Below are 24,748 nucleotides of genomic sequence, written 5' to 3'. Positions count from 1 at the left end.
ATTTTACAACCTAGGTTCTAAACCTTCTAACTCGTATATTTTATTTAAGATTTATGAGTTAGCATTTTAGAATTTAAGGTTTATATTTTAGAGTTTAAATGCTATAGATTGGAGTTTAGAGTTCTTAAATACGACACACAATAATATTAAAGTTGAAAATTTCCCCTGTTAAATTTTATATATTCAGACCAAACTGAAAAAAAAAATAAAAATATTAAAAATCATATGTCATCGTTAATTAATTATCTTATCCTATCATCGGATTTTTAAAGTCTTCTATTTGGTTAAACTATATTATATATATGTTGTAAACACTAATTTTTCATTTTACTTAAATTAAAATTATTAAAATTATTATTATTATTATTATAAATATTATTATTATATTATATATATTATATTATTATTAAATATATTATTACAAGGCCCAAAATTGGGGCCCAATTACAATTACAATCGACCCAACAGAACTCAAACCCTTTAGGGTTTGTAACATTCAGCTAGGGTTTTCTAACCCTAGCCCCGTGCGCAGCCGCCTCAAGGGTTTCCAGCCGCCTCTGAAGCCATTCCAGCTGCCACACCTCTCCAAGCTTCCAGAAGACCACGCGGCGCTGCTTCAGCTTCCAGCCGCCCCACGTCGACACTGTTGTTGCCACAACACCAGCCTCGCCGAAGTCTCCAGAACGCCACGAAGCCCTCCACATGTCGAGCTCTATGGTGAGTCACTACCATAGTTATGGTGACTCACCGAACCTCTTCTCTTTACCCGGGTCGAAGAGGACACCGGTGGTGGCTATAAAGCCTCACCAAATCTGCAAAAGAAAAAAAACCGACAACAACAAACGGACAACAACAAACGGACAAAAAAAAAAAGAGATACAGAGAAAGAGCTACACCAACGATCCCAGAAAATACAAACCGAAAGAAGAAAAAAGAGACTTACCGAGGAAATCGCCGCCGTGAGAGCCTCCATGAGTCATCGGAGAATCGAAACACCGAAGGTGAAAATCGTAGATTTACGATATATTATGGGATTTTAGGTTAAAATAACCTTAGATCGGGCATTAGGACGTTTAGATCTACGCTTTGGGGGTATTTTGTAAATTCCGGCCACCGTTCAGAGTGGCCGGCGGTGGAGTACGGTGGCCTATGGCTTCCGGTTTCCCTTCGGCGAGGGAAACTAAAGAGAAACCAGAGAGAACTCTGGTTCTCTCATTTTGAGAGAGAAAGGAAAGAGGCAAATGAGGAAGCTTGGCCCTTCGGGCCAGGCGTTTATGGTTTTAAAACCCTCCCCAAACGACGTCGTTTTGGGGAGGGTATCTGTGTAATTTAGAAAAGGGTAAACCCTTTCCGCAACCCTTATAGGTCTGTAACTTTGCAATTTAGTCACTGAAATTGACTTTTAATCATTTTAATTTAGTGTTTAAATTTTATTTTATTATAATTTAGCCATTAACCGTATTAATAATATATTTAGGATAAATGTCATATTTAGTCCTTTAATTTTAATAATTAATATTTTAATCATGAGTACATATTTTTAATTTATTTTAATCTGATATTTATATTTTATATAATTTTATTTTAGTTACCAAATTAATAAATAAGGAGAATAGCATGTTTAATCCATGTAATTTTAAATAATTAATCACAAATTAGGTATTTAATTCTATTAAGTTCTAATTTAGTCACTAATTTCTATTTCTATTTAATTTTTTACAAGTTTTATATATATAGTTTTAATTTTATTATTTATATGTTTACTCTTAATTATTATTACTATTATTATTATTATTATTTAGTCATAAATATATGTATTTATCTAATAAATAATATTTATTTTATTTATTATAAACTTATTTAATTATTTTTAACCTATTTTAATCATGTTTTAATATTTATTTATTTTTCAATATTAAGAAAGGGCAGTCTTAAAACAACTGGATGTCCATTTTTTTTTTATATTTTTAAATAAATAAATATTTTATTTTTAAATTATATATTAATTATTTTAATTATATTTTTTTATATCGAAGAAAAGAGCTATCTTAAGGCACCTAGAAGTCCTTTTCTGATATTTCTAAATAAATAAATATTTTATTTATATTTTATATATAAATATATTTTTTATATAATTATAAATTTGAAATAATATGATTATAAATTAAATAAATTTTTGAATTTTTAAATTTCCAATAATAAGAGACAATTTATAATTAATAAGTACCAATTTTGGGCGTTGTGGGGGTGCTAATCCTTCCCCAAACGTAATCGACCACGAACCCCTTTTTATTATTAAAAAGAAAAATTTTTTGGTTATAAACGCAGATCTGTTAATCTTTTAACTGATGTTTTCTTAAAAACTCTGTTAAAAGATAATTTTTAGGTATTCGACCTACCTGACCCAAAAGGCCGATGGCGACTCCCAAATTATTTTCAAAACCATTTATTCACATCAATTTTCCCGTCAAGTAATAATTCGTGCCCGGACGAAAACCGGTTACGACAGCTTGGCGACTATGCTGTGGACCGTTCAAACTTTTAAAATCAATTATAAATTGTCTCTAATAAATTAAAAATTCATATATTTAATTCTTTCTTTTCAAATTTTTTATATATATTTATTATTTTTATAGTATTTATATATATTATTTCATTTTATTTGCAAGTATTTTTATTATTTATTTTTCTGTCAAAGGTTTAAATATTTCTCCTCACACACAACACTTGCATTGCATAACATAAAGCTCTATAATTGAGTTTGTCCCTTTTAAGTGGGAGTGAAAGCGACGTTTTCGTGAGAATTTATTCTCCGTGTCAGACCTAGCAAGTAACTTTCGGGGTTCATATGCTCTATGTTTTCGTGAGAATTTATTCTCCGTGTCAGGCATAGAGAAATGTGTCCCCTCGAATTGAACTCGATCCACTAAAGTCTGTAATGGACTAGGATTGAGGGTTTGACAGCCCAAGGGGGCATCAACAAAGACAGTTCGAGTACCTTTACTCCTAGAACTGAAAACATGCATATAATAAACCCTAGAAACTCTCTCGATCTGAAACCATGCCAGTAGGTATACACAAAGGAGAAATAAGCTCTAGCTTTTAATTTATTTTATTTCCTTTTTTTTTCCCTGAATAAATACATGCGAACTAGAAATCATGCGGTTAGGATAAATTTTCCAAACAAAGCATGGAACTAGAAAGCATGAGGTTAAGATTTATACCTTGATAGATAGATTTTTTCCATTAGTTGGTACTGACTATTCTATTTTTTCTTATTTTTTTTATGCATATTACATTGCTCTAATCTGTTCATATTGATTTCTTTTGTTTACATTGCATGATCATGGCATAACCAAAAGATGTTTACTTGAAAGACTGTTCATCATATTAGAAAGAAATCGTAAATGGACAAAAAGTTTTATGATCAAACAAAATATGATGCGGCCAAGAAAAGACATCCCGAAGGAACTCCAAGGATAGAAGAGAGCTATGCACCTAGAGATCATGTGTCCATTAAGGAGCAAGAGGAGATACGAGAAATAAGAGAGCAGATGTCCAAGATGATGGATAGAATATCTATTTTGGCCAAAAGAGAAGAGATTCCTGCACAAAAAGAGAGAAAGCTTAATGAACATAATCCTGCAATCTCAAATATGCAAGGGACTGCTGATCCTAATCAATTAGATAAGTTACAGACAATCATCATCCGTATTCACAAGTCATCTGGAGATACCAAATAAATGATGCCAATTGTAAAAGCTTCCAGAGAAGAGAAGAAATCATGTAACCTGAAATCATCGAAGTTTAGTATGCTCCCGATATCTAAAACTCAGGTTCAATTCAGGACAAAAGGCTGTTCTCATGTTGATGCTATACCTATATCATATAAAGATTTGTATGAAAAGTTACTTGAAGCACGAGAAATAGCTCCATATTATATAAAACCATTCCAACCTCCGTATCCAAATTGGTATGACATCAACGTTCATTGTGAATATCATGCCGGAGCTCAAGGACATACCATCGAGAATTGTCTTGCCTTCAAACGTCGAGTCCAAAGTCTTTTGGATCATGGAACCTTACAATTTATTGTAGATGATCGACCTAGTTTGGTAACCAAAGGTCCTGCTAGATTAATACCAAAAGTCTTCAAAGGTAAGAGTATCAGTAGGGGCGCCCAGAGAGAAAAAGATTTGCTGAGGTTTGAAGCTCAAATACGTCATTTGAAGATTGAAAACGATAAATTGAGCACCAAAATGGAAACCATACATGAAGACTTCCAGAAGGTCAGTCAATCCTTTCAAAATGCTGGTATAGGAAACACCCCAGAAGAGTGGATAGCAGGGGTCACCAAACTGAAAAAGAGTTGCAACATACATGAAGATCTTGTTCAAAAACTTTTTGAACACAAATGTTCTCTCACAAAGGAAAATGATCAACTCCAAGAATTGACATAGGAGATGAAAGAACACCAGAACGTCATGGAAAAAGCTGCAGTCCAGACAAGCAATATGGCCCATAAACTGATAAACTAACTTGGTTTTAGAGAAGAAAATGGGAAAGTTATTCCCTATATGTAAAGTTTTATTGAAGTTAGGACTGAAAGTTGTCCCCTACATGTAAAAGTTTTGTTTGATGTACTGAAGCTTTTGTGTTCAATGAAATCTGTTCTAAGATGATCACTCTTAAGTAACACCTTTTCATACATGCATTTACATTTTGTATCTGTGCATTTTCATTTTGTATTTTTACTTTTTATATCTTTGAATTGCACATTTTGCATTCTTATTTTTCCATTTATGCATTTTTCACATTTTTATTTAAGTATTGTTATGTACTTTAATTATAAAAACATGTTAATAATTAATGAAAGGTTTTGTAACAGTAAAACCAAGGTCATTCATTCATTTTACTTTACCATCATCATGAAAACAATGGAGCAATCTTATGAGGGACTACAAGACCAGTGGCCAGAATAATTGATAGGGTTACCTCGGGATACAAGGAAAGAAGCGTCAGATTCAGTACCAGATGGATCAGATCAAATTATTCAGGGAATGGAATCTGATAAAGAAGAGATAACTGCTAAAGAGAAATCGTGCTATCAGATTGAAGAGTCGAGAAAGATAACATACCCTGGGGCATCCCACTTAAACCCAAAGAATAGCCTCATTAATTATTCACAATATAAGGAGAAAGTCAAGAGGACAGAGAAAGCAATCAGAAACATGAAAGATGTTAGTGCCCACCACAAAGAATTAGAAGCACGAGAGCTCAGCTTGGTTCCAGATTTGGTTATTCCTCATGATTTCAAAATGCCAAATTTTGAAAAATATAATGGCACAAGTTGTCCCCTAATCCACCTGAGAATGTTTTGCAGAAAAATGGGAGGATATTTAAATTCTGATGATCTGTTAATTCACTCTTTCCATGATAGCCTTTTTAACCCAGCAGTAGTCTGGTACAATCAGTTGACCCAAGAACAGATCAAGAGATGGGTAGATCTAGCTGATGCATTTTTAGGACAATATTGGTACGTTAAAGGCTTAGCTCCAACACGTATGGATCTTCGAAGAGTAAAGAAGAAAACCAATGAAAGATTTCAAGAATATGCCTTAAGATGGAGAGGAGTGGCAGCACAAGTTCAACCTCCCATGTTAGAAGAAGAAATATCACGTATGTTTCATGATTCCCTTCCAGCGCCTTTCTTCGAATCGATGCAGGCAAATCCGACAAAGGAATTCGAGAATCTTGTTACAATTGGAGATTTAATTGAGAATGTAATCAGTGAAGAAAATTCAAAAGTCACATCCAGAAGCCTGACGGATCAAAAAGCAAAAGCTGATCATGTGAATGAATGTTGCATCCAGAGTCCTCGCAATTGCAAAAGAAAAAGAGCAAATAACTGTTCGGATCGACCAAAGAAAGTCATGCGATCAAGACAAACTTTGGAAGTATTCCAAACTTCCATTTCAGACTTGTATCCTCATTTGGTTAAGGGTCAATACATCACACTAAGACCAACTAAAGTGACATCAAACCCTTATGCTCATAGCTATGATCAAGATAGTGTTTGTAATTTCCACTTGGGGGTAAAAGGGCATTCTACAGGCAATTGTAGGCTACTGTTGAAAGAAATAGAGATGCTTGTTGACAAAAGAGTCCTGACACAAGAAATGATCAAAAAATGGGAGGCAAATAAAGACAAGAACCCTGATCCTATTACATACCCAACATTATAATAATGAGGCATGATGCATAAACAAGTGGAAGTATTATCTATCACTGTAGTACTTTCTATTTTCAGCATTTTGTTTGAACTTGTTTTTTGTTCCTTTCTAAACCTTTTGTGCAATAAATAAAGGTGTGTTGCTTTTATGGTTATGAGCAAGGAATCAAGTTTTAACCTTGAGATTATTGAGTATCAAGTAGATTAAATATTCTTTTAATTTTTCAAAAGTTACAGATCTTTGGCAAGTGATAAAATTATACTTTCCATCCAAATGCCAATTACTTGATCCTTACTAAAGACCAAATTTTGACAGTACATTTATCTGAGACTCTGAAAAAATGTCTCTACCTATTCTTGAGACACCTACTCCATATATTTACCTTTTCAGGTAGAGTTGATAGATTCATTATGTTACCTTTCACCATATACATGACTTTAAAAGTCACACATTTGTCCTTCCAAACACAAAACCATCATAAACCAAATAACCTCAAAAGAACCAAACTTTCAATTATCCGTGAATCTTCCTGCAAGAGGAGACGAGATGAGGCATTATGGACCAGCTTATCGAACATAATTTCGAGTGATTGGAGCATACTCAGAGAAGAAAAAGTGATTGATTAAAATAAATATATCATGCATTAATTACATTTTTTCATGTAAATAAAGTTAATCTTGAATATTCATCCCCCTGTGGATACCTATTTTTACAAAGGTTTCTGTGTATGAGATGATGAACGGCATTGTTTCATTTATCCTTTAATATATATATATATATATATATATATATCCTTTGTTGTCCCCATTTGAGCCTGAATAATGTTTCTTCTAATTCAACCCTAACCAAGGATCACCCTCTACATTGGGGGGCAAGGTAAAGGATATTGGCTCACAAGAATAAAGATTGTCAATACAGTTTTATTACGAATACAAGTTTCCATGAAGTCATGAAAGTTTTGAACTACAAAGTATGCCAAATACAGAGTGCTTGAAGATCAATCCAATCAAGAATAATGGAAAACCTCCAAAATGCAAAAGGAAAATGAGGTGCTCAAAGCAATTGAAGTATTATACTTATCCAGCAAAGAAAGAACAAGAAGAAAAAAAGAAAGAAGAAAAAAAAAGAAAAAAAAAGAAGGAAAATTGAATCAAGATGGGTGACTTATTGAGCCTCAAGTTACAAGGTTGATCAAGTACAAACAAGAAGAGCAAGAAATGCTGGAGATATGAGAAAATGGAAATGAATCCAAAATTTGGCAGTCTAGAGGGATCCAGATGATGGAAAAATCCCCAGCAAGGCAGATCCAAGTTAAACAAAACAAGATTGATGGCATCAGAATGAATTGATCCTTGGTTTGATTACCCTTAAACACTTATTTGGGCCTTTTTATCCCTTTCTTTCGTAACCATAAGCCATGGCCTACGTTACGTACCTGAAAAGTCCATTTTAATCATACATGGATTTATAAGTAAAAGAGAATATCTTCAGAATTCATTCCGCCTCTCAAGATTGATTTTTATTTGCAAAAATTGTTTTTTAAAATCTTTAATGCATGATATGAAAAATGATAAAGGGGGGGTTCAAGATGTAAATTTTTAAATAACATCTTGAAACCAAAGGAGGATTCGAGTTGAAAACCTAAAAAAGGCGGCTCGAATAATGAATGGTGCAACAATGACATAAGAGACGATCTTAATGAAACACCGCACATCCCAAAGACGTTCATGAGAGTCTGGAAACAAGAAACATCTTTTCAAGATGAGCATAACAACCATTTCTTCAAATTAATGGAAGCCCAAAGAGACATATATGCTGGACTAACCTGAGAACTTGAGAGAACCTACTTTACCAAAATCAACCTACACCTCAAATCAGTCAATAATTTTGACACTTTCCATAGGACTATGATTTTTGAATGATTTAAAAGTGTAGTTGATTTATTTGATATTTATTAAACTCATTGTTTATGATCTGATTCTATTGTGAACCTAAGAAGGGCAATACTTTGTAAAAGTCTTTCATTCTTCAATAAACAAAGGAGGAAAAAACATTTTCAAACAGGACAATCTCAAATGAGGAAGGTCCTTGAAGCAATTGTTGCTTATTCTACCTCTGTTGTAGAAAAAGAATGAACGAGGCCAGAATAATGAAGCACTTCACATTTTTGAAAGCAAGTGGTCTGAGAAGCCAGAAAGTCTGGAGAATTGAACTTGTGACACTCCCCTATGACATTATTAGCAACTCATCAAGAAAGATTATCGTTTATCTCATGTTGAGGGCAATAAGCATCACCAGACAGATTATTTTCCCCAACCATCAATTCATGTTCTCTAGAAGATTACATCATAGAGCCATGAACAAGTCACTACCTGCATTCTGGTGTTGGCTCAAGTCTTGATACATCATTGCTACTTTTTCTATGACGATCATTTTCTTTATCAAGATGATATCCATTATGTCCTTCAGAAGATTGCTGAATTTGAATTTGAGGACTTAGGGCACATAACAAGACATTGGAACAGAATCTACCCTTATAGGCCTTTTATATAGGGTAACATTGGTTACAGGATTCCAAAAGTTAAAGATGACCAGTTTTGCTGTCAACTAAACCGTTCCATAATTTGAAAAAAAATGGGATATATTGGAGCAGCAGAAGAGATAGTTGTCGTAACATTCATTGCAAGAAAATTCACCAACAAAAATCTTCTATTTCATCCTGATGATGTTTATTTCTTCCAGTAAGGTTGTTACGCTGGATGCCACCGACAACAAGGTCGAATTCGACAAATCTACTCATCAATTGCTCCAACCAATCATCATTCAGTTCTTGCACATCTGTTTTCAAAGATATGCCAAGACAGTAGAAGACAGCCTCTGCATCACTGATCCCAGAAGAAAAAAAGACAGGACATGGATATCACCGGAGAACTTGTCTCTAGCAACTCCTTGTGTATGGGTTTTAGGGAAACCTAGAAGCATTTCCACCTCATCAGGTTCAAGTGGAGTAACTTTATTCCTTCCAACCCATACCAGATTCCATTTTCAGCACTCATCAAGAACATACTTTTGGACACTCGAAGGTGGCTCATCGTCATAAGCCTCAAGAACCTTGCGGATCCTTTTTGTCAATTTGGCACTTCATGTACATGTTTGTAAATAGTTCAACTTTGTTCTTGGATCCCAGGAAGGCCATCATTTCTTTGTCAATGGAAAAATATCATGTCTAGTGCGTGGAGAAAACATGATAAGAGTAAATCTATTCTCAATTGGCAGATTATGAATATAGCCCCTTTTCAGTGTAGCAGCATGAAAATACTTCGAATTTACAAATTCTGGATCTACATCGAATAAGTACTGTGATATTCCAGTCAAAACATTAACTGGAGCAAGTGCCACGTTCTCGTAGTAGGAATAAGGAGCCCCAATAGCATCTTCTGGAAGTGTTCTTTGAGTTATCTGATCTGGTTTGGTATGAACCCCAAAACCAATCATTAGATTTAAAAGATAAATTTGTTCATTGTAGAAATAAGGAGACCCAATAGCATATTCTGGAAATGTTCTTTGAGTTATCTGATCTGGTTCGGTAGGAACCCCAGAACCAATCATTGGAATAAGAAGATGAACTGCATGATCGTATTCATTAAGAAGCTTCTTTTCAAGCTTCCTTTGTTTCTTCCTTTTCCAAAAATCATAGCCAGAGTTTCGTCTTTGCTTGTTATTTAGGTCATTGCATAATTACTTCCTATCTTCTACCAGAAGAAGTGCGTCAGCAGCCTTTGATATTTGAGCAGCACATATAAAATCTGTTAACTCTGTAATTGATAAATTCAGACCACATATATCCATGGTTATTGAAGCCTTAGCCTCTGAGTAAATGTTTACTCAGCAAGTATGTTTTCAACTACCTAATTTTCTTAACCGTATGTCACATGACAGTGTGTTCTTTGATAAACTACATTACGGTTGCATGAATAAAGATGATCCCCAGGCAGACTACTCGATCCAGGGTTCAGTTCCTTAAGATCTCAGCATTGAATTTGGCCTTCTGTGTGTCGGTAATAATTGAAAATATTTCTTTGAGATTCCTAGCAAATAGTTTCAACCATACTATTGAGATTATGAAGTTGTTTTCACATCAGTTTTTTACTTACTTGATGACATTAAAAAGGGAGACTCGACTCTCACTTATATTAATGTTATTCCCATTGTTATTTGGGATCATCATTGCTAGCCAAGATAAACTGAGTTGTCATCTATTTTGGTTTTATCATGATTGTTTCATCCCCAGCAGCAATAATTCCACGAATATCTTTCTGTACATTGATCCTATAGTTGAAGTGTTTCTACTTTCTACAAAGATCATTATAGAAGAAAACGTGATCAGTATCACATTTGTCTTTGCCCGAGATGATATCAAGATCAGTTAGTGTCTCATATTCAATTCAACACTAGCATATCTTGTGAATTTGACTAACTTTTTGGTCATACCAACATTACACTTAAATCCCCACCGAGTTTTGTTCTCAAGTGGTCTTGTGACGACATTCAAAAGCTTTGAACATTAGGCAAAGAGTTTCAATGATTGAGAAATCTTGGCAGAAGCAATAGGAAAGGATGAATGTGTTGTCAAATGTTTTACGAACATATAAACAGAAACCACATGAAAGGATGAATGTGTTGTCAAATGTTTTACGAACCTGTTATTCGGATACTGAACCAATGTTGCGATCATATGGTTTCCATTTATTGATCCAAGATGAAATCTGTCTTCTTTAACCCCAAGATATAATGAATATTTCTTTCCACATAAGGGAAGCAGAAATTTTAACAATAAGAAACTAGTGGAGCCAACTATGGTTGAACTACAAGTTGTTATTAAGCATCTCGACATTATATGGTCCAAGTTGCGTTATTCGAGATCTGATTATATGTGGAGACATGAAATGAATTGGAATAAATCTTCTTTGTGATATGTTTCAAGAGTCAAATAAGATCAGACTCAACTCTCCTGATTAATCCCTACTGAGTCAGGCATATCTACATCTGTACTTTTTAAAGATAATAGATTCTCACTTCAGAGATGACAAATTTTCTTTTTAAAGATGATAGATTCTCTTTTCAAAGATGAAAGCTTTATGAAATTTCTACACAAGTCTAAGCAAAGAAAATTGGTTTTATCCAAAACAAAATGGGACATCAAGGTCATAGTTCTGACTACGACAAGAGTTCCACAAATGAAACATTTCTTCTGAGACCTTCATGAAGCAAAGAAGACAACAAAGATACAAGTTGATCAGATGATTCTGCAGAAATGCAAGCTTGATAGCATAAATTGCTACATTGATATCCAGAGGTAACCCTGGCAATAAATGATGAACTAGAGGAAGACCAAGTTCACCACTTTGAAGTCAAATGAAGATTGCATCAACATTCATGCATTCATAAGAATATCATTTACACAATAGACAATGCATTACATTGATACATCTGAGTGCATTCAAACATGAAGTTTTACAGATCTTCGGAAGAACAAGAAGATTCATGGTAAGAAATACCTTACAAGAAGAAGGTATTCAAAACCGCAAATACAAGAATCATGCAAACATTTGAAGAAGTGATAGATGTAATCCACAAGAATGAAAATTATCTTGAGATTGGGGCATGTTACCCAATCAATATGTTATTTTGAAACATAATGAGAAAACGATTTTCATAGTTTCTCATTCAATCTTTTCTAAAAATGAAATTGTTGAAAAGTAAGAAAATGATTTCCTTAGTTTTTTTTACTTAATAAACTATTTCCCACATCTGTAAGTCCTTCAGTGCATGATGTTTCCAAAAAGCCTTCGGGATCTTTTTGATGTTTTCAAAGCCTTAGGGTCATCTGTAAGTCCTTCAGTGCATGATGTTTCCAAAAAGCCTTCGGGATCTTTTTGATGTTTTCAAAGCCTTAGGGTCATCTGTAAGTCCTTTAGTGCATGATGTTTCCAAAAAGCCTTCGGGATCTTTTTGATGTTTTCAAAGCCTTAGGGTCATCTGTAAGTCCTTCAGTGCATGATGTTTCCAAAAAGCCTTGGGGATCTTTTTGTTGTTTTAAAGCCTTAGGGTCATCTGTAAGTCCTTCAGTGCATGATGTTTCCAAAAAGCCTTCGGGATCTTTTTGATGTTTTCAAAGCCTTAGGGTCATCTGTAAGTCCTTCAGTGCATGATGTTTCCAAAAAGCCTTCAGGATCTTTTTGATGTTTTCAAAGCCTTAGGGTCATCTGTAAGTCCTTCAGTGCATGATGTTTCCAAAAAGCCTTCGGGAGCTTTTTGATGTTTCAAAGCCTTAGGGTCATCTGTAAGTCCTTCAGTGCATGATGTTTCCAAAAAGCCTTCGGGAGCTTTTTGATGTTTTAAAGCCTTAGGGTCATCTGTAAGTCCTGCAGTGCATGATGTTTCCAAAAAGCCTTCGGGAGCTTTTTGATGTTTTAAAGCCTTAGGGTCATCTGTAAGTCCTTCAGTGCATGATGTTTCCAAAAAGCCTTCGGAATCTTTTTGATGTTTTCAAAGCCTTAGGGTCATCTGTAAGTCCTTCAGTGCATGATGTTTCCAAAAAGCCTTCGGGAGCTTTTTGATGTTTCAAAGCCTTATGGTCATCTGTAAGTCCTTCAGTGCATGATGTTTCCAAAAAGCCTTCGGGAGCTTTTTGATGTTTTAAAGCCTTAGGGTCATCTGTAAGTCCTTCAGTGCATGATGTTTCCAAAAGCCTTCGGGATCTTTTTGATGTTTTCAAAGCCTTAGGGTCATCTGTAAGTCCTTCAGTGCATAATGTTTCCAAAAAGCCTTCGGGATCTTTTGATGTTTTCAAAGCCTTAGGGTCATCTGTAAGTCCTTCAGTGCATGATGTTCCAAAAAGCCTTCGGGATCTTTTTGATGTTTTAAAGCCTTAGGGTCATCTGTAAGTCCTGCAGTGCATGATGTTTCCAAAAAGCCTTCGGGAGCTTTTTGATGTTTTAAAGCCTTAGGGTCATCTGTAAGTCCTTCAGTGCATGATGTTTCCAAAAAGCCTTCGGGAGCTTTTTGATGTTTTAAAGCCTTAGGGTCATCTGTAAGTCCTTCAGTGCATGATGTTTCCAAAAAGCCTTCGGGATCTTTTTGATGTTTTCAAAGCCTTAGGGTCATCTGTAAGTCCTTCAGTGCATAATGTTTCCAAAAAGCCTTCGGGATCTTTTTGATGTTTTCAAAGCCTTAGGGTCATCTGTAAGTCCTTCAGTGCATGATGTTTCCAAAAAGCCTTCGGGATCTTTTTGATGTTTTAAAGCCTTAGGGTCATCTGTAAGTCCTGCAGTGCATGATGTTTCCAAAAAGCCTTCGGGAGCTTTTTGATGTTTTAAAGCCTTAGGGTCATCTGTAAGTCCTTCAGTGCATGATGTTTCCAAAAAGCCTTCGGGATCTTTTTGATGTTTTCAAAGCCTTAGGGTCATCTGTAAGTCCTTTAGTGCATGATGTTTCCAAAAAGCCTTCGGGATCTTTTTGATGTTTTCAAAGCCTTAGGGTCATCTGTAAGTCCTTCAGTGCATGATGTTTCCAAAAAGCCTTCGGGATCTTTTTGATGCTTTAAAGCCTTAGGGTCATCTGTAAGTCCTGCAGTGCATGATGTTTCCAAAAAGCCTTCGGGAGCTTTTTGATGTTTTAAAGCCTTAGGGTCATCTGTAAGTCCTTCAGTGCATGATGTTTCCAAAAAGCCTTCGGAATCTTTTTGATGTTTTCAAAGCCTTAGGGTCATCTGTAAGTCCTTCAGTGCATGATGTTTCCAAAAAGCCTTCAGGATCTTTTTGATGTTTTCAAAGCCTTAGGGTCATCTGTAACTCCTTCAGTGCATGATGTTTCCAAAAAGCCTTCGGGATCTTTTTGATGTTTTCAAGTCTTCGGGTCATCTGTAAGTCCTGCAGTGCATGATGTTTAAAAAAAAAAAGCCTTCGGGAGCTTGTTGATGTTTTCAAAACCCTTCAATGCATGATGTTTTTAAGACCTCTGGAATGATGCTTTCAACATTTCAGTCTTACTCAAAAGAAGTCAAATGAAAAATTATTGTTGTTTTCGTCTTTGCTCTATTCTTGTTAACACAAGAATGAGCAAAGAGGGGCAGCTGTAAACACTAATTTTTCATTTTACTTAAATTAAAATTATTAAAATTATTATTATTATTATTATAAATATTATTATTATATTATATATATTATATTATTATTAAATATATTATTACAAGGCCCAAAATTGGGGCCCAATTACAATTACAATCGGCCCAACAGAACTCAAACCCTTTAGGGTTTGTAACATTCAGCTACGATTTTCTAACCCTAGCCCCGTGCGCAACCGCCTCAAGGGTTTCCAGCCGCCTTTGAAGCCATTCCAGCTGCCACGCCTCTCCAAGCTTCCAAAAGACCACGCGGCGCTGCTTCAGCTTCCAGCCGCCCCACGTCGACACTGATGTTGCCACGACACCAGCCTCGCTGAAGTCTCCAGAACGCCACGAAGCCCTCCACATGTCGAGCTCTATGGTGAGTCACCACCATAGTTATGGTGACTCACCGAACCTCTTCTCTTTACCCGGGTCGAAGAGGACACCGGTGGTGGCTATAAAGCCTCACCAAATCTGCAAAAGAAAAAAAACCGACAACAACAAACGGACAACAACAAACGGACAACAACAAAAAAAAAAGATACAGAGAAAGAGCTAAATCAACGATCCCAGAAAATACAAACCGAAAGAAGAAAAAAGAGACTTACCGAGGAAATCGCCGCCGTGAGAGCCTCCACGAGTCATCGGAGAACCGAAACACCGAAGGTGAAAATCGTAGATTTACGATATATTATGGGATTTTAGGTTAAAATAACCTTAGATCGGGCATTAGGACGTTTAGATCTACGCTTTGGGGGTATTTTGTAAATTCCGGCCACCGTTTACGGTGGCCGACGGCGGGGTACGGTGGCCTATGGCTGCCAGTTTCCCTCCAGCGAGGGAAACTAGAGAGAAACCAGAGAGAACTCTGGTTCTCTCATTTTGAGAGAGAAAGGAAAGAGGCAAATGAGGAAGCTTGGCCCTTCGGGCCAGGCGTTTATGGTTTTAAAACCCTCCCCAAACGACGTCGTTTTGGGGAGGGTATCTGTGTAATTTAAGAAAGGGTAAACCCTTTCCGCAACCCTTATAGGTCTGTAACTTTGCAATTTAGTCACTGAAATTGACTTTTAATCATTTTAATTTAGTGTTTAAATTTTATTTTATTATATTTTAGCCATTAACCGTATTAATAATATATTTAGGATAAATGTCATATTTAGTCCTTTAATTTTAATAATTAATATTTTAATCCTGAGTACATATTTTTAATTTATTTTAATCTGATATTTATATTTTATATAATTTTATTTTAGTCACCAAATTAATAAATAAGGAGAATAGCATGTTTAATCCATGTAATTTTAAATAATTAATCACGAATTATGTATTTAATTCTATTAAGTTCTAATTTAGTCACTAATTTCAATTTCTATTTAATTTTTTACAAGTTTTATATATATAGTTTTAATTTTATTATTTATATGTTTACTCTTAATTATTATTACTATTATTATTATTATTATTTAGTCATAAATATATGTATTTATCTAATAAATAATATTTATTTTATTTATTATAAATTTATTTAATTATTTTTAACCTATTTTAATCATGTTTTAATATTTATTTATTTTTCAATATTAAGAAAGGGCAGTCTTAAAACAACTGGATATCCATTTTTTTGATATTTTAAATAAATAAATATTTTATTTTTAAATCATATATTAATTATTTTAATTATATTTTTTTATATCGAAGAAAAGAGCTGTCTTAAGGCACCTAGAAGTCATTTTCTGATATTTCTAAATAAATAAATATTTTATTTATATTTTATATATAAATATATTTTTTATATACTTATAACTTTGAAATAATAGGATTATAAATTAAATATATTTTTGAATTTTTAAATTTCCAATAATAAGAGACAATTTATAATTAATAAGTACCAATTTTGGGCGTTGTGGGGGTGATAATCCTTCCCCAAACGTAATCGACTACGAACCCCTTTTTATTATTAAAAAGAAAGAATTTTTGGTTATAAGCGCAGATCAGTTAATCTTTTAACTGATGTTTTCTTAAAAACTCTGTTAAAAGATAATTTTTAGGTATTCGACCTACCTGACCCAAAAGGCCGATGGCGACTCCCAAATTATTTTCAAAACCATTTATTCACATCAATTTTCCCGTCAAGTAATAATTCGTGCCCGGACGAAAACCGGTTACGACATATGTCAATTTCATTTAGAAAATATTTTAAAAATCTTTAAAAATGATTCCTTATAATTATAATTATTTTTATTGTGTTTTAAGATAAGTTGTGCAAAATTTTAAAAAATTCACGACCATAACACCCGCAGTAAACGAGGTGGCATCCTTTATGTCCGTAACTGCGATAAATACAACGCAACCGAAAAAGTGACCGCGAACGCTATTTAAAACCCTGGTTACGATTGTTCTTTTTCAAGGTGTTTTAACATTATGATTCGAATGTTTGGTGTTTTTGATTTTCCTTGTGGACTTTGTAATCCACGGTCGTGGTATTTTTAAAATTAATAAAATGATTTCCGTGCTGAAAAAAAAAACACTGAAGCATGCCTTGGTTGTCCCAAGGCGTTAAAGGCAGCAATTTTGCAGTGTATTTAGCAGTCAAAGGAAATGGAAAGCAAATATCAGTGTTGGATGATGATGCCATTTGATGCGACTGCTTACTGGTAATTAACTGAAATTTTTGGGAAGTCGACCTTTTTCTGCCAGTTTTGGCCAGAAATGGCAAAAACCCTCTACTTTAGAAATATGAAACACTAGCACTGCAAATAACAGCAAAATGATAGCATTATCTTCCATATAATATGCAGCAACTTATTAAAAGCCCCTTCCCGGGCTTTATCAATTTGACGTGTGAATTTTTACTTACTTAAATACATACAGTTGAAAGAAGGATGCATGATATGTAAACACTGAAAAGAACTTTATACTGTTAAAAAAGAACTTTTATATTGCAACTGGACGATAACAGTTCGAAACATTAATGGCTTAGGCATTTTTTTAATTAGTTTAGGTGTAAAATACATTTAGTTACCTAAGGTTTTAAAAATATTCACTTACAGGGTTTGAAGAGGTTCTCATTTATCCTTGACAACTATTTATAAATAAATTTTTAGTGCTTGAAGTCTACAAGTTTCTTTTAACTTAAACTTTTATGGCTTAATACAAAAATAAGTGTTTAAATTATATTCAAAATAGACTTTTAGTGCCTAAAGAATTTTTTTGTTAAAAATAGGTGCCTAATGTTTTATATGTTACACTTTTAAGTACCTACCGTTAAAAAAAGGCTAAGTAACACGTCTCATATTTATATTTTTTAGATTTTTTAATAAAATTATTATTTTAAAATATTTTTTCAAAAAATATGAACATGACATATGTCACTTAACGGGTTTTTTTTAACTGTAGGCAGCTAAAAGTGTAACATATAAAATATTAAACACCTATTTTTAACGAAAAATTCTTTAGGCACTAAAAGTCAATTTTGAGTATAGTTTAGACATTTATTTTCATATTAAGCCAACTTTTATTTTGTCCATGCTAGTTTTGAACATATATATTTTGGCTTCCTTTTAGTCCTTTAATGATGTGATACAATATTAGAGTGTCATATCATTAAATTAAAATGAGGAAAATTATCGAGTTCAAAGACTAATGTGGATTGAAATAAAGTTCATATATTAGGTTTTTTTAAAAAATTCAAGTTTAAAGACTAATGTAGATTAAAATAAAGTTTAAGGATTAAATTTTATTTGGTACACACGTTGAGATTCCTCTAATAATATCATTGTCCATCGTGTATTTGATCCTCAAAACCTATAATCTGTGAATGAATATGAATGTTGAGTTAACAAAGTTCAGTAGTACACATATACTCATCGTAGTTCATTACGCTTACTCAAAGTCTAGAGTGTAGCCAATCTCAGGTCATCAGATTACCTTATTCTTTTTATCATGTCCATATTCACGATATTCTTATATTCATTATGCATCATATACAATAAGTACTCAGTTTAGCATATGTCGACAGTCATTTCCGTCCCGTATTTTTATATACTATTATTATTATAATAATTATAATATTATTACAAATAATACAATAAAAATAAAGACCCAGTTACAACAAAATACGGAGGCCCGTTTACAAGTCCAACCCTAGCAGTCGTTGCCTCCAGTGACACCTCACCACCTCCGCTGTCACCATCAGATCTCACCAAAAGAATCCAGAGGGTGAAGGAGAACCACACACCTCGCTCCCTATGGTGAGTCACCATCGTAGATCCGGTGACTAACCAAAATTAACGGTTGTCCGAGGCCTATAAAAAGCCGAACCTGCAAGAAAAAACAATAAAAGAGTGCAAACACGGAGAAAAACGGAGAGAACACCACATAGCAACCAAACAAGCCGAAAGCAAAAAGAAAGGAGAAGAGATCTTACATCCATCGAAGCCCAAACGTCATCGGAAAAGTAAAATCTCATATCTAGTCCGATTGACTAGCTTTTAGCGAAAAAGAAACTCAGATTCAGGTAGAGGGTGTTTCGATCTACATTTTGAGTTATTTTTATATTTTCCGGCCACCGTGAATAGTGATCGCTGACCGAAATAGTGCCCGGTGGGCGTCGGTCGGTGACCGACTTTCCCTTCGGTGAGGGAATTTAGAGAGAAATGAGAGCTTTTCTCTCCTTAGAGAGAGAAGCAAAAGAGGAAAATGAGGGAAAATGGCCATTTAAGGCATATTTATACTCTCCTCAAAACTACTTCGTTTTGGGGAGGAACTGTCTGTGTAATTTCAGGATTGATAAATAACGTACGTGGTCCCTGTAATCTGTAATCTTCCATTATAGCCACCGAAATCATGTTTCTATATCTTTTAATTTTGTCTTCGCATTTTATTTATTTTTATTTTAGTCACTACTCGTATATTTATATATATTTAGGATAAATATCAAATTTAGTCCATATTATTTTAATAATTTATATTTTAATCCTAATAGTAATTAGGAATATATTACACAAATAATACATAGATTTCATGATATTTAGAATTAGGATTTTTAATTTTGATATTTTACAATTTAATCCTTTAGTTTTAAAATAATAATTTTAAATATTATTTTTAGAATTATTTACTATTATAGTACTTTGCATATTAAGTATTTATTAATAGTAACCTATAATTTGATATTTTATTGATTTAATCATTAAATTTATTATGTGTGTTTGGATTATTTTATTTTATACAATAAATTATAAAATATTTTCTTAACTTATTAGGAATTTATTTTAAATGATTTATTGGTATAAAATAATACCCTTGATATTTATTGAAGGGATTATAAATTTAATTAAATTCAAATTTATAAATTTTTTCTGTAAAGACATTAATTAATAAACCAAGGTATCAATTTTGGGCGTTGTGGGGGTGCTAATCCTTCCCCACATGTGACCGACTCCCAAACTCATTTTCTGGTAATCATACCCTTTTTGTGTTATTTTAATAATATGTTTATAAATTTTATTAAAATAACCAAGCATTTTGGTGACCAATCACACCTCCATAAATGATTGGTGGCGACTCCTCAAATTTGTGTTTTATCTTATGCTAGAAGAAAAACACTTACTTTTTCAAGACGAGGTTTAGAAAACAACGACACTTGTTTTCGCCGAGCGAATACCGTCTCGACAGCTTGGCGACTCTGCTGGGGACAAATTTTTTTAGAGAGTCAAGCCACCAGTTTACTAATTAATTGTCTTTGCAATAAATTATAATTTGGTTAATTTAATTTTTCCCTTGAATAAACATTCTTTTTGTGAATTAATTAACAATTAAATAGTTGTACTAACTTGTTTGTTAATGTTTCAGATTTAATTGTGTGTATTTAAATTTAAAGAATAAATTTGTGTACTGTACATTATTTATTTATTTATTTTTATGCTTTTCCTCACCCACTGAGCACTGTATTATCATGACATAATCTAAAACCCCGTTTTTATCCTATTTAGCTTGAATGAGAAACTACTCCCTCGTGTGGTTTTTACCTCCGTATGGGATAGGGGACTATTCTTTGAGCTCACACTTTATGTTCCTCGTGTTGTTTTCACCTTCGTATGGACATAAGGAAGTGTGTTCCCTCGACTTAAACTCAATTTGAAAGTCTGTGATGGACCAGGATTAAGGGTTTGCTAGCCCAAGGGGGCACCAACAAAGGATAATTCGATGACCCTTTTACCTTAGATCCAAACCCAACATATAATAAACCTAGAACTTGAGTTTAGGCAAAGCCTAACCCAAAGAGAGTCTTGTAAGGTTAGCACACAAGGAAAAGCATGTTGAGTCTTAATTTACTTAGTATTTCTTTATTTTCCTAATAAATTCATATGAACTAGAAATCATGCAGTTAGATTTATTTCTCCAAATAAAGCATGAAACTAGATTGCATGAGGTTAGGATTGTTATGATATTACTACCTAATTTTCCTTTATTTTTTTTCATTTTCATTATGCATTACCTTTTGCATACCATGGTGTTGATTCATGATTGATGTTCATATAGAAGGCTAGAAATATGAAACGAAGAGTCCTACATGAAGTACAAAACAATGCAGATGTATCTGTAATATGTTTAAAACTTCGTTTTAGTATAAAAGTTGTTCCAAGGAATCATTCCAATGTCAACACCTTGTATTTTGCATCTTACATATGCATATGATTTTTTACATTGCATTTTAGTCATATTTATCATATTCATTAATAAAACATCCATATTTATGAAAAGGGGTTTTTTGTTTTTTCGGAGAATACTGGACACCTTTAAGCACCCATACAGTACCAGAAAAAAGGTAATGGATGATAAAATCGCCCAAATCGAAAGAGCTCAGCTTGAAATTCAAGAGAGCTTCAAGAAAGTTCAAGAAGAAATGCATGAACAAATACTGAAAACCCAAAATAATCTGATTAAAAAAAATTGCAAGCATGTTACAAGGAAGAAGCATAAAATGAGAAAATACTCCAGCTGTTGGTACTACTACTGAAAAACCTCTGTACCCTCGGGGTTTTACACTGCAAGCAAATCGAGAAAAAGCTCCAATTATTGGTGTTATTGAGGAACCTCTATACCCCCTGGTTTTACACCACCTCATGTTAAAGCCCAGTAAGGGATGGTTACTCAGTCTGGAAGAGTAAACATAAACTTACCTAGTGCCTCTATAAACCAACAACAAGATGAAGATGATTCGAATTTTAATCAAGAAGGCAAAAAAGAGTCAAACAAACAATGGGAACAACTAACAGAAGAAATAAGGGTTATAAAAGAGGGCCCTAGCATGTATGGAATTAGAAGCAAAAGAACTCAGTTTGGTTCCAAACTTGATTATTCCACATAAATTCAGGATGCCTGATTTTGAAAAATATGATGGCACTAGTTGTCCCTTAATCCACCTGAGAATGTTTTGTAGAAAAATGGAAGGATACCTAAATTTTGATGATTTATTAATTCACTCCTTCCATGATAGTCTTGTTGGACCAACAATAGTATGGTACAATCATTTGGATCGAGACCAGATCAAGAGATGGGTCGATCTTGCCGATGTATTTTTGGGACAATATCGATATGTTAAAAGCATAGCTCCCAAACGTAAGGATCTTCAAGAAATAAAGATGAAAGCTAAAGAATGATTTAAAGAATATGCCTTAAAATGGAGAGAAGTGGCAGCACAAGTTCAACCTTCTATGATAGAAGAGGTGAAATCATATATGTTTCATGATTCCCTTCCAGCTCCTTTCTATGAGTTAATGCTCGCAAGTTCAAAGGATGGATTCAAGTATATTGTGACAAGTGGATAATTAATTGAAAATGCAATCAGAGAAGGAAACTTACAAGTCACATACAAAAGCCCACCTGATCAAAAGGAAAAAGCTGATGATGTGAATGAATGTCACATCCAGAGTCCCCGCAATCGCAAAAGAGAAATTAGTGGTTCAGACCAACCAAAGAAAATTCCACGATCAAGAAATACTTTGAAGGTATTCCAAACTTCTATCTCAGATCTGTACCCACATTTGATTGAAGGTCAATACATCACACCGAGGCCAATGAAAGTGCCACCAAACTCTTCTGCTCATAGCTATGATAAGGATAGTGTTTGTGATTTCCATTTGGGGGTATATGGGCATTCTACAGGAAATTGTAGACCACTGTTAAAGGAGATAAAAATGCTTGTTGACAATGGGACATTGACACAAGAATTAGTGGAACAATGGATGACAAACTCAAGTGGGTCATCAAAGCATGATTCAGTCAATTGTCATCACATTGGATGAATAATGAGGCATTGGAAGTTGTTGTCTACCACTATTGTACCTTTCTATTTTGAAGCATCTTGTTTTAATATGTTTTTGTTCATTTCTCCGCCTTTTGTAATAAAAATGTGTTACTTTTAAGGTTATGAGCATTGAATCAATTTTAAAATCTTTAAATTCTTTGAGTATAATTAGATTAAAAGCTCTTTACGATTAGAGTTTTACATCTTTGACAAAAGTATCAAGATTGAATACCAAGAAAAAAAAAGGACTCTGACCTTACCTCAGAAGAAATGCATCCCCCTAAATATTACCTTTCCATAAATATGAGAGAGATTTCTCTAATGTAAGAAATTAGACAAAAGGTTTGGTATTGATATTTAGAAGCATACAACGTGGGGCATCTTTTGTGACATTGCAATGCTAGCTAGATTACTTTTCTATTGATAAGGTTCAACGATGAAACTTTGACAAATCTAGTCTAAAGTTAGTTGCTGGTGAATTAAAATTTGGTAATGAGATTTTCTGACTTTCACCTAACACGTAGACTATAACAGGTTCTCTGTAAAAGTAAGAGTCATATATTCAATAAAAGCTGAGCTATTCCACTAAGGCAATTGATTCTAGAGGAAACTCAAAAGCCCCAGCTTTATGAATAGATTATGTTCAAAATATGGCATTATTCGGGTACCTGGTATTGTTCGGGTACCTGGCAGTTTGATGTTTTCTCCACTGTGATTGTCAAGTCGAAGACTTTGTGATAAGATGAACTCTTCAGCTAGCCCAATGTAGGCTAATGTCAATAAAACTGAATTCAGCTAGTCATAAGAAATTGTTGTAAAGAAAGTGAAATAATAATTGTTATAGTCTATTTCACACATATGCACATAGAAATCTCGTTATTAGATCGATGTTTTCACACTGCTTTGAATAGAATCAAAGATTTCAGAGAATTGAAATGGAAGTATTTTAGAAGGTCTAGTAATTGTTATACTAGATTGTGTCATTTTGAACACATCTGGTTAAAAATACCAAGTCAAGAAAGTGAGGTATGTGACAATGTTCACAAAAGAGTGAGAGAGGAGTGACATCTTCACTAAGATGTAACCATAGAAAATAGGGAAGCCAACCTAAAACTAAACTCTCAATCTTGATACTTGTCAAAGAACTATAACTCTGAAATGGTAAAAGTTGTTGATTCTTTCGATATTCTTTGAATTCATGCTTATGATTTGATTCTATTGTGAACCTGTAAGGGGTAATATTTTTATAAAATTCTTTCATTATTTGATAAGAAAGGAGGAAGAGCATTTTCAAACAGGATGGTCTCAAATGAGAAAAAAAACTTGAAGCAAGTTGATGCCTATTCTACTCTTGTTGAGAAAACAAATACGCAAGGCCAGAATGTTGAAGGATTTCACATTCTTAAATCAAGAGACCCGAGAGACCAAAAAGTCTGAAGAATTGGACTTATAACATTCCCTTTGTAACAACCCGTCAAGAAGAAGATGATCGCCTCATCAGAAAGAGGCACATATCTCAAACATTTCTGTCATAATGATTGATCACTTCTTAAGTTTGTGACAAGATGAAGAAAATCCCTCAAGTTACTTGATAACATTGTTGTTTAGTAACACAAAAATGAGAGCATTCAAGATTAAGAGATTTGGGCACGAATAGAGCCACGAGTGCCCACAATGGGGCATTATCAAAGTTAGACCTCGTGGGGATTATGAGATTCAAATCCAAATGCACATTAAAAGTGAGCCTTACAACTTGGAATGTTGGGGCATTTTGAAGGCCCATTCCAATCAGTCAGAAATGATTCATGAGGGGCATTTTTAAAGGCTTATATCAACAAGAAGTAAACGTTGGGGCATGCTGAAAGCCCATATCATTCTTCAGAAAGATCATTAATTTGAACAAATATTTCTAATGATACAGAAAGGTATAAAAAATGAAAATGGTGAAATAGTGACATTGGAGATGATCATATATGATCATTTTGTTCATCATACGGTTGCATTATACTGGTAATTTCACCTATATTGATGTTGACA

The sequence above is a fragment of the Hibiscus syriacus genome, unplaced genomic scaffold (assembly GCF_006381635.1).
Source record: "Hibiscus syriacus cultivar Baekdansim isolate YM2019G1 unplaced genomic scaffold, ASM638163v2 tig00110450_pilon, whole genome shotgun sequence".
NCBI classification, from domain to species: domain Eukaryota; kingdom Viridiplantae; phylum Streptophyta; class Magnoliopsida; order Malvales; family Malvaceae; genus Hibiscus; species Hibiscus syriacus.
The sequence above is the reverse complement of the archived record's forward strand: the minus strand, read 5'-3'. Positions refer to the sequence as shown.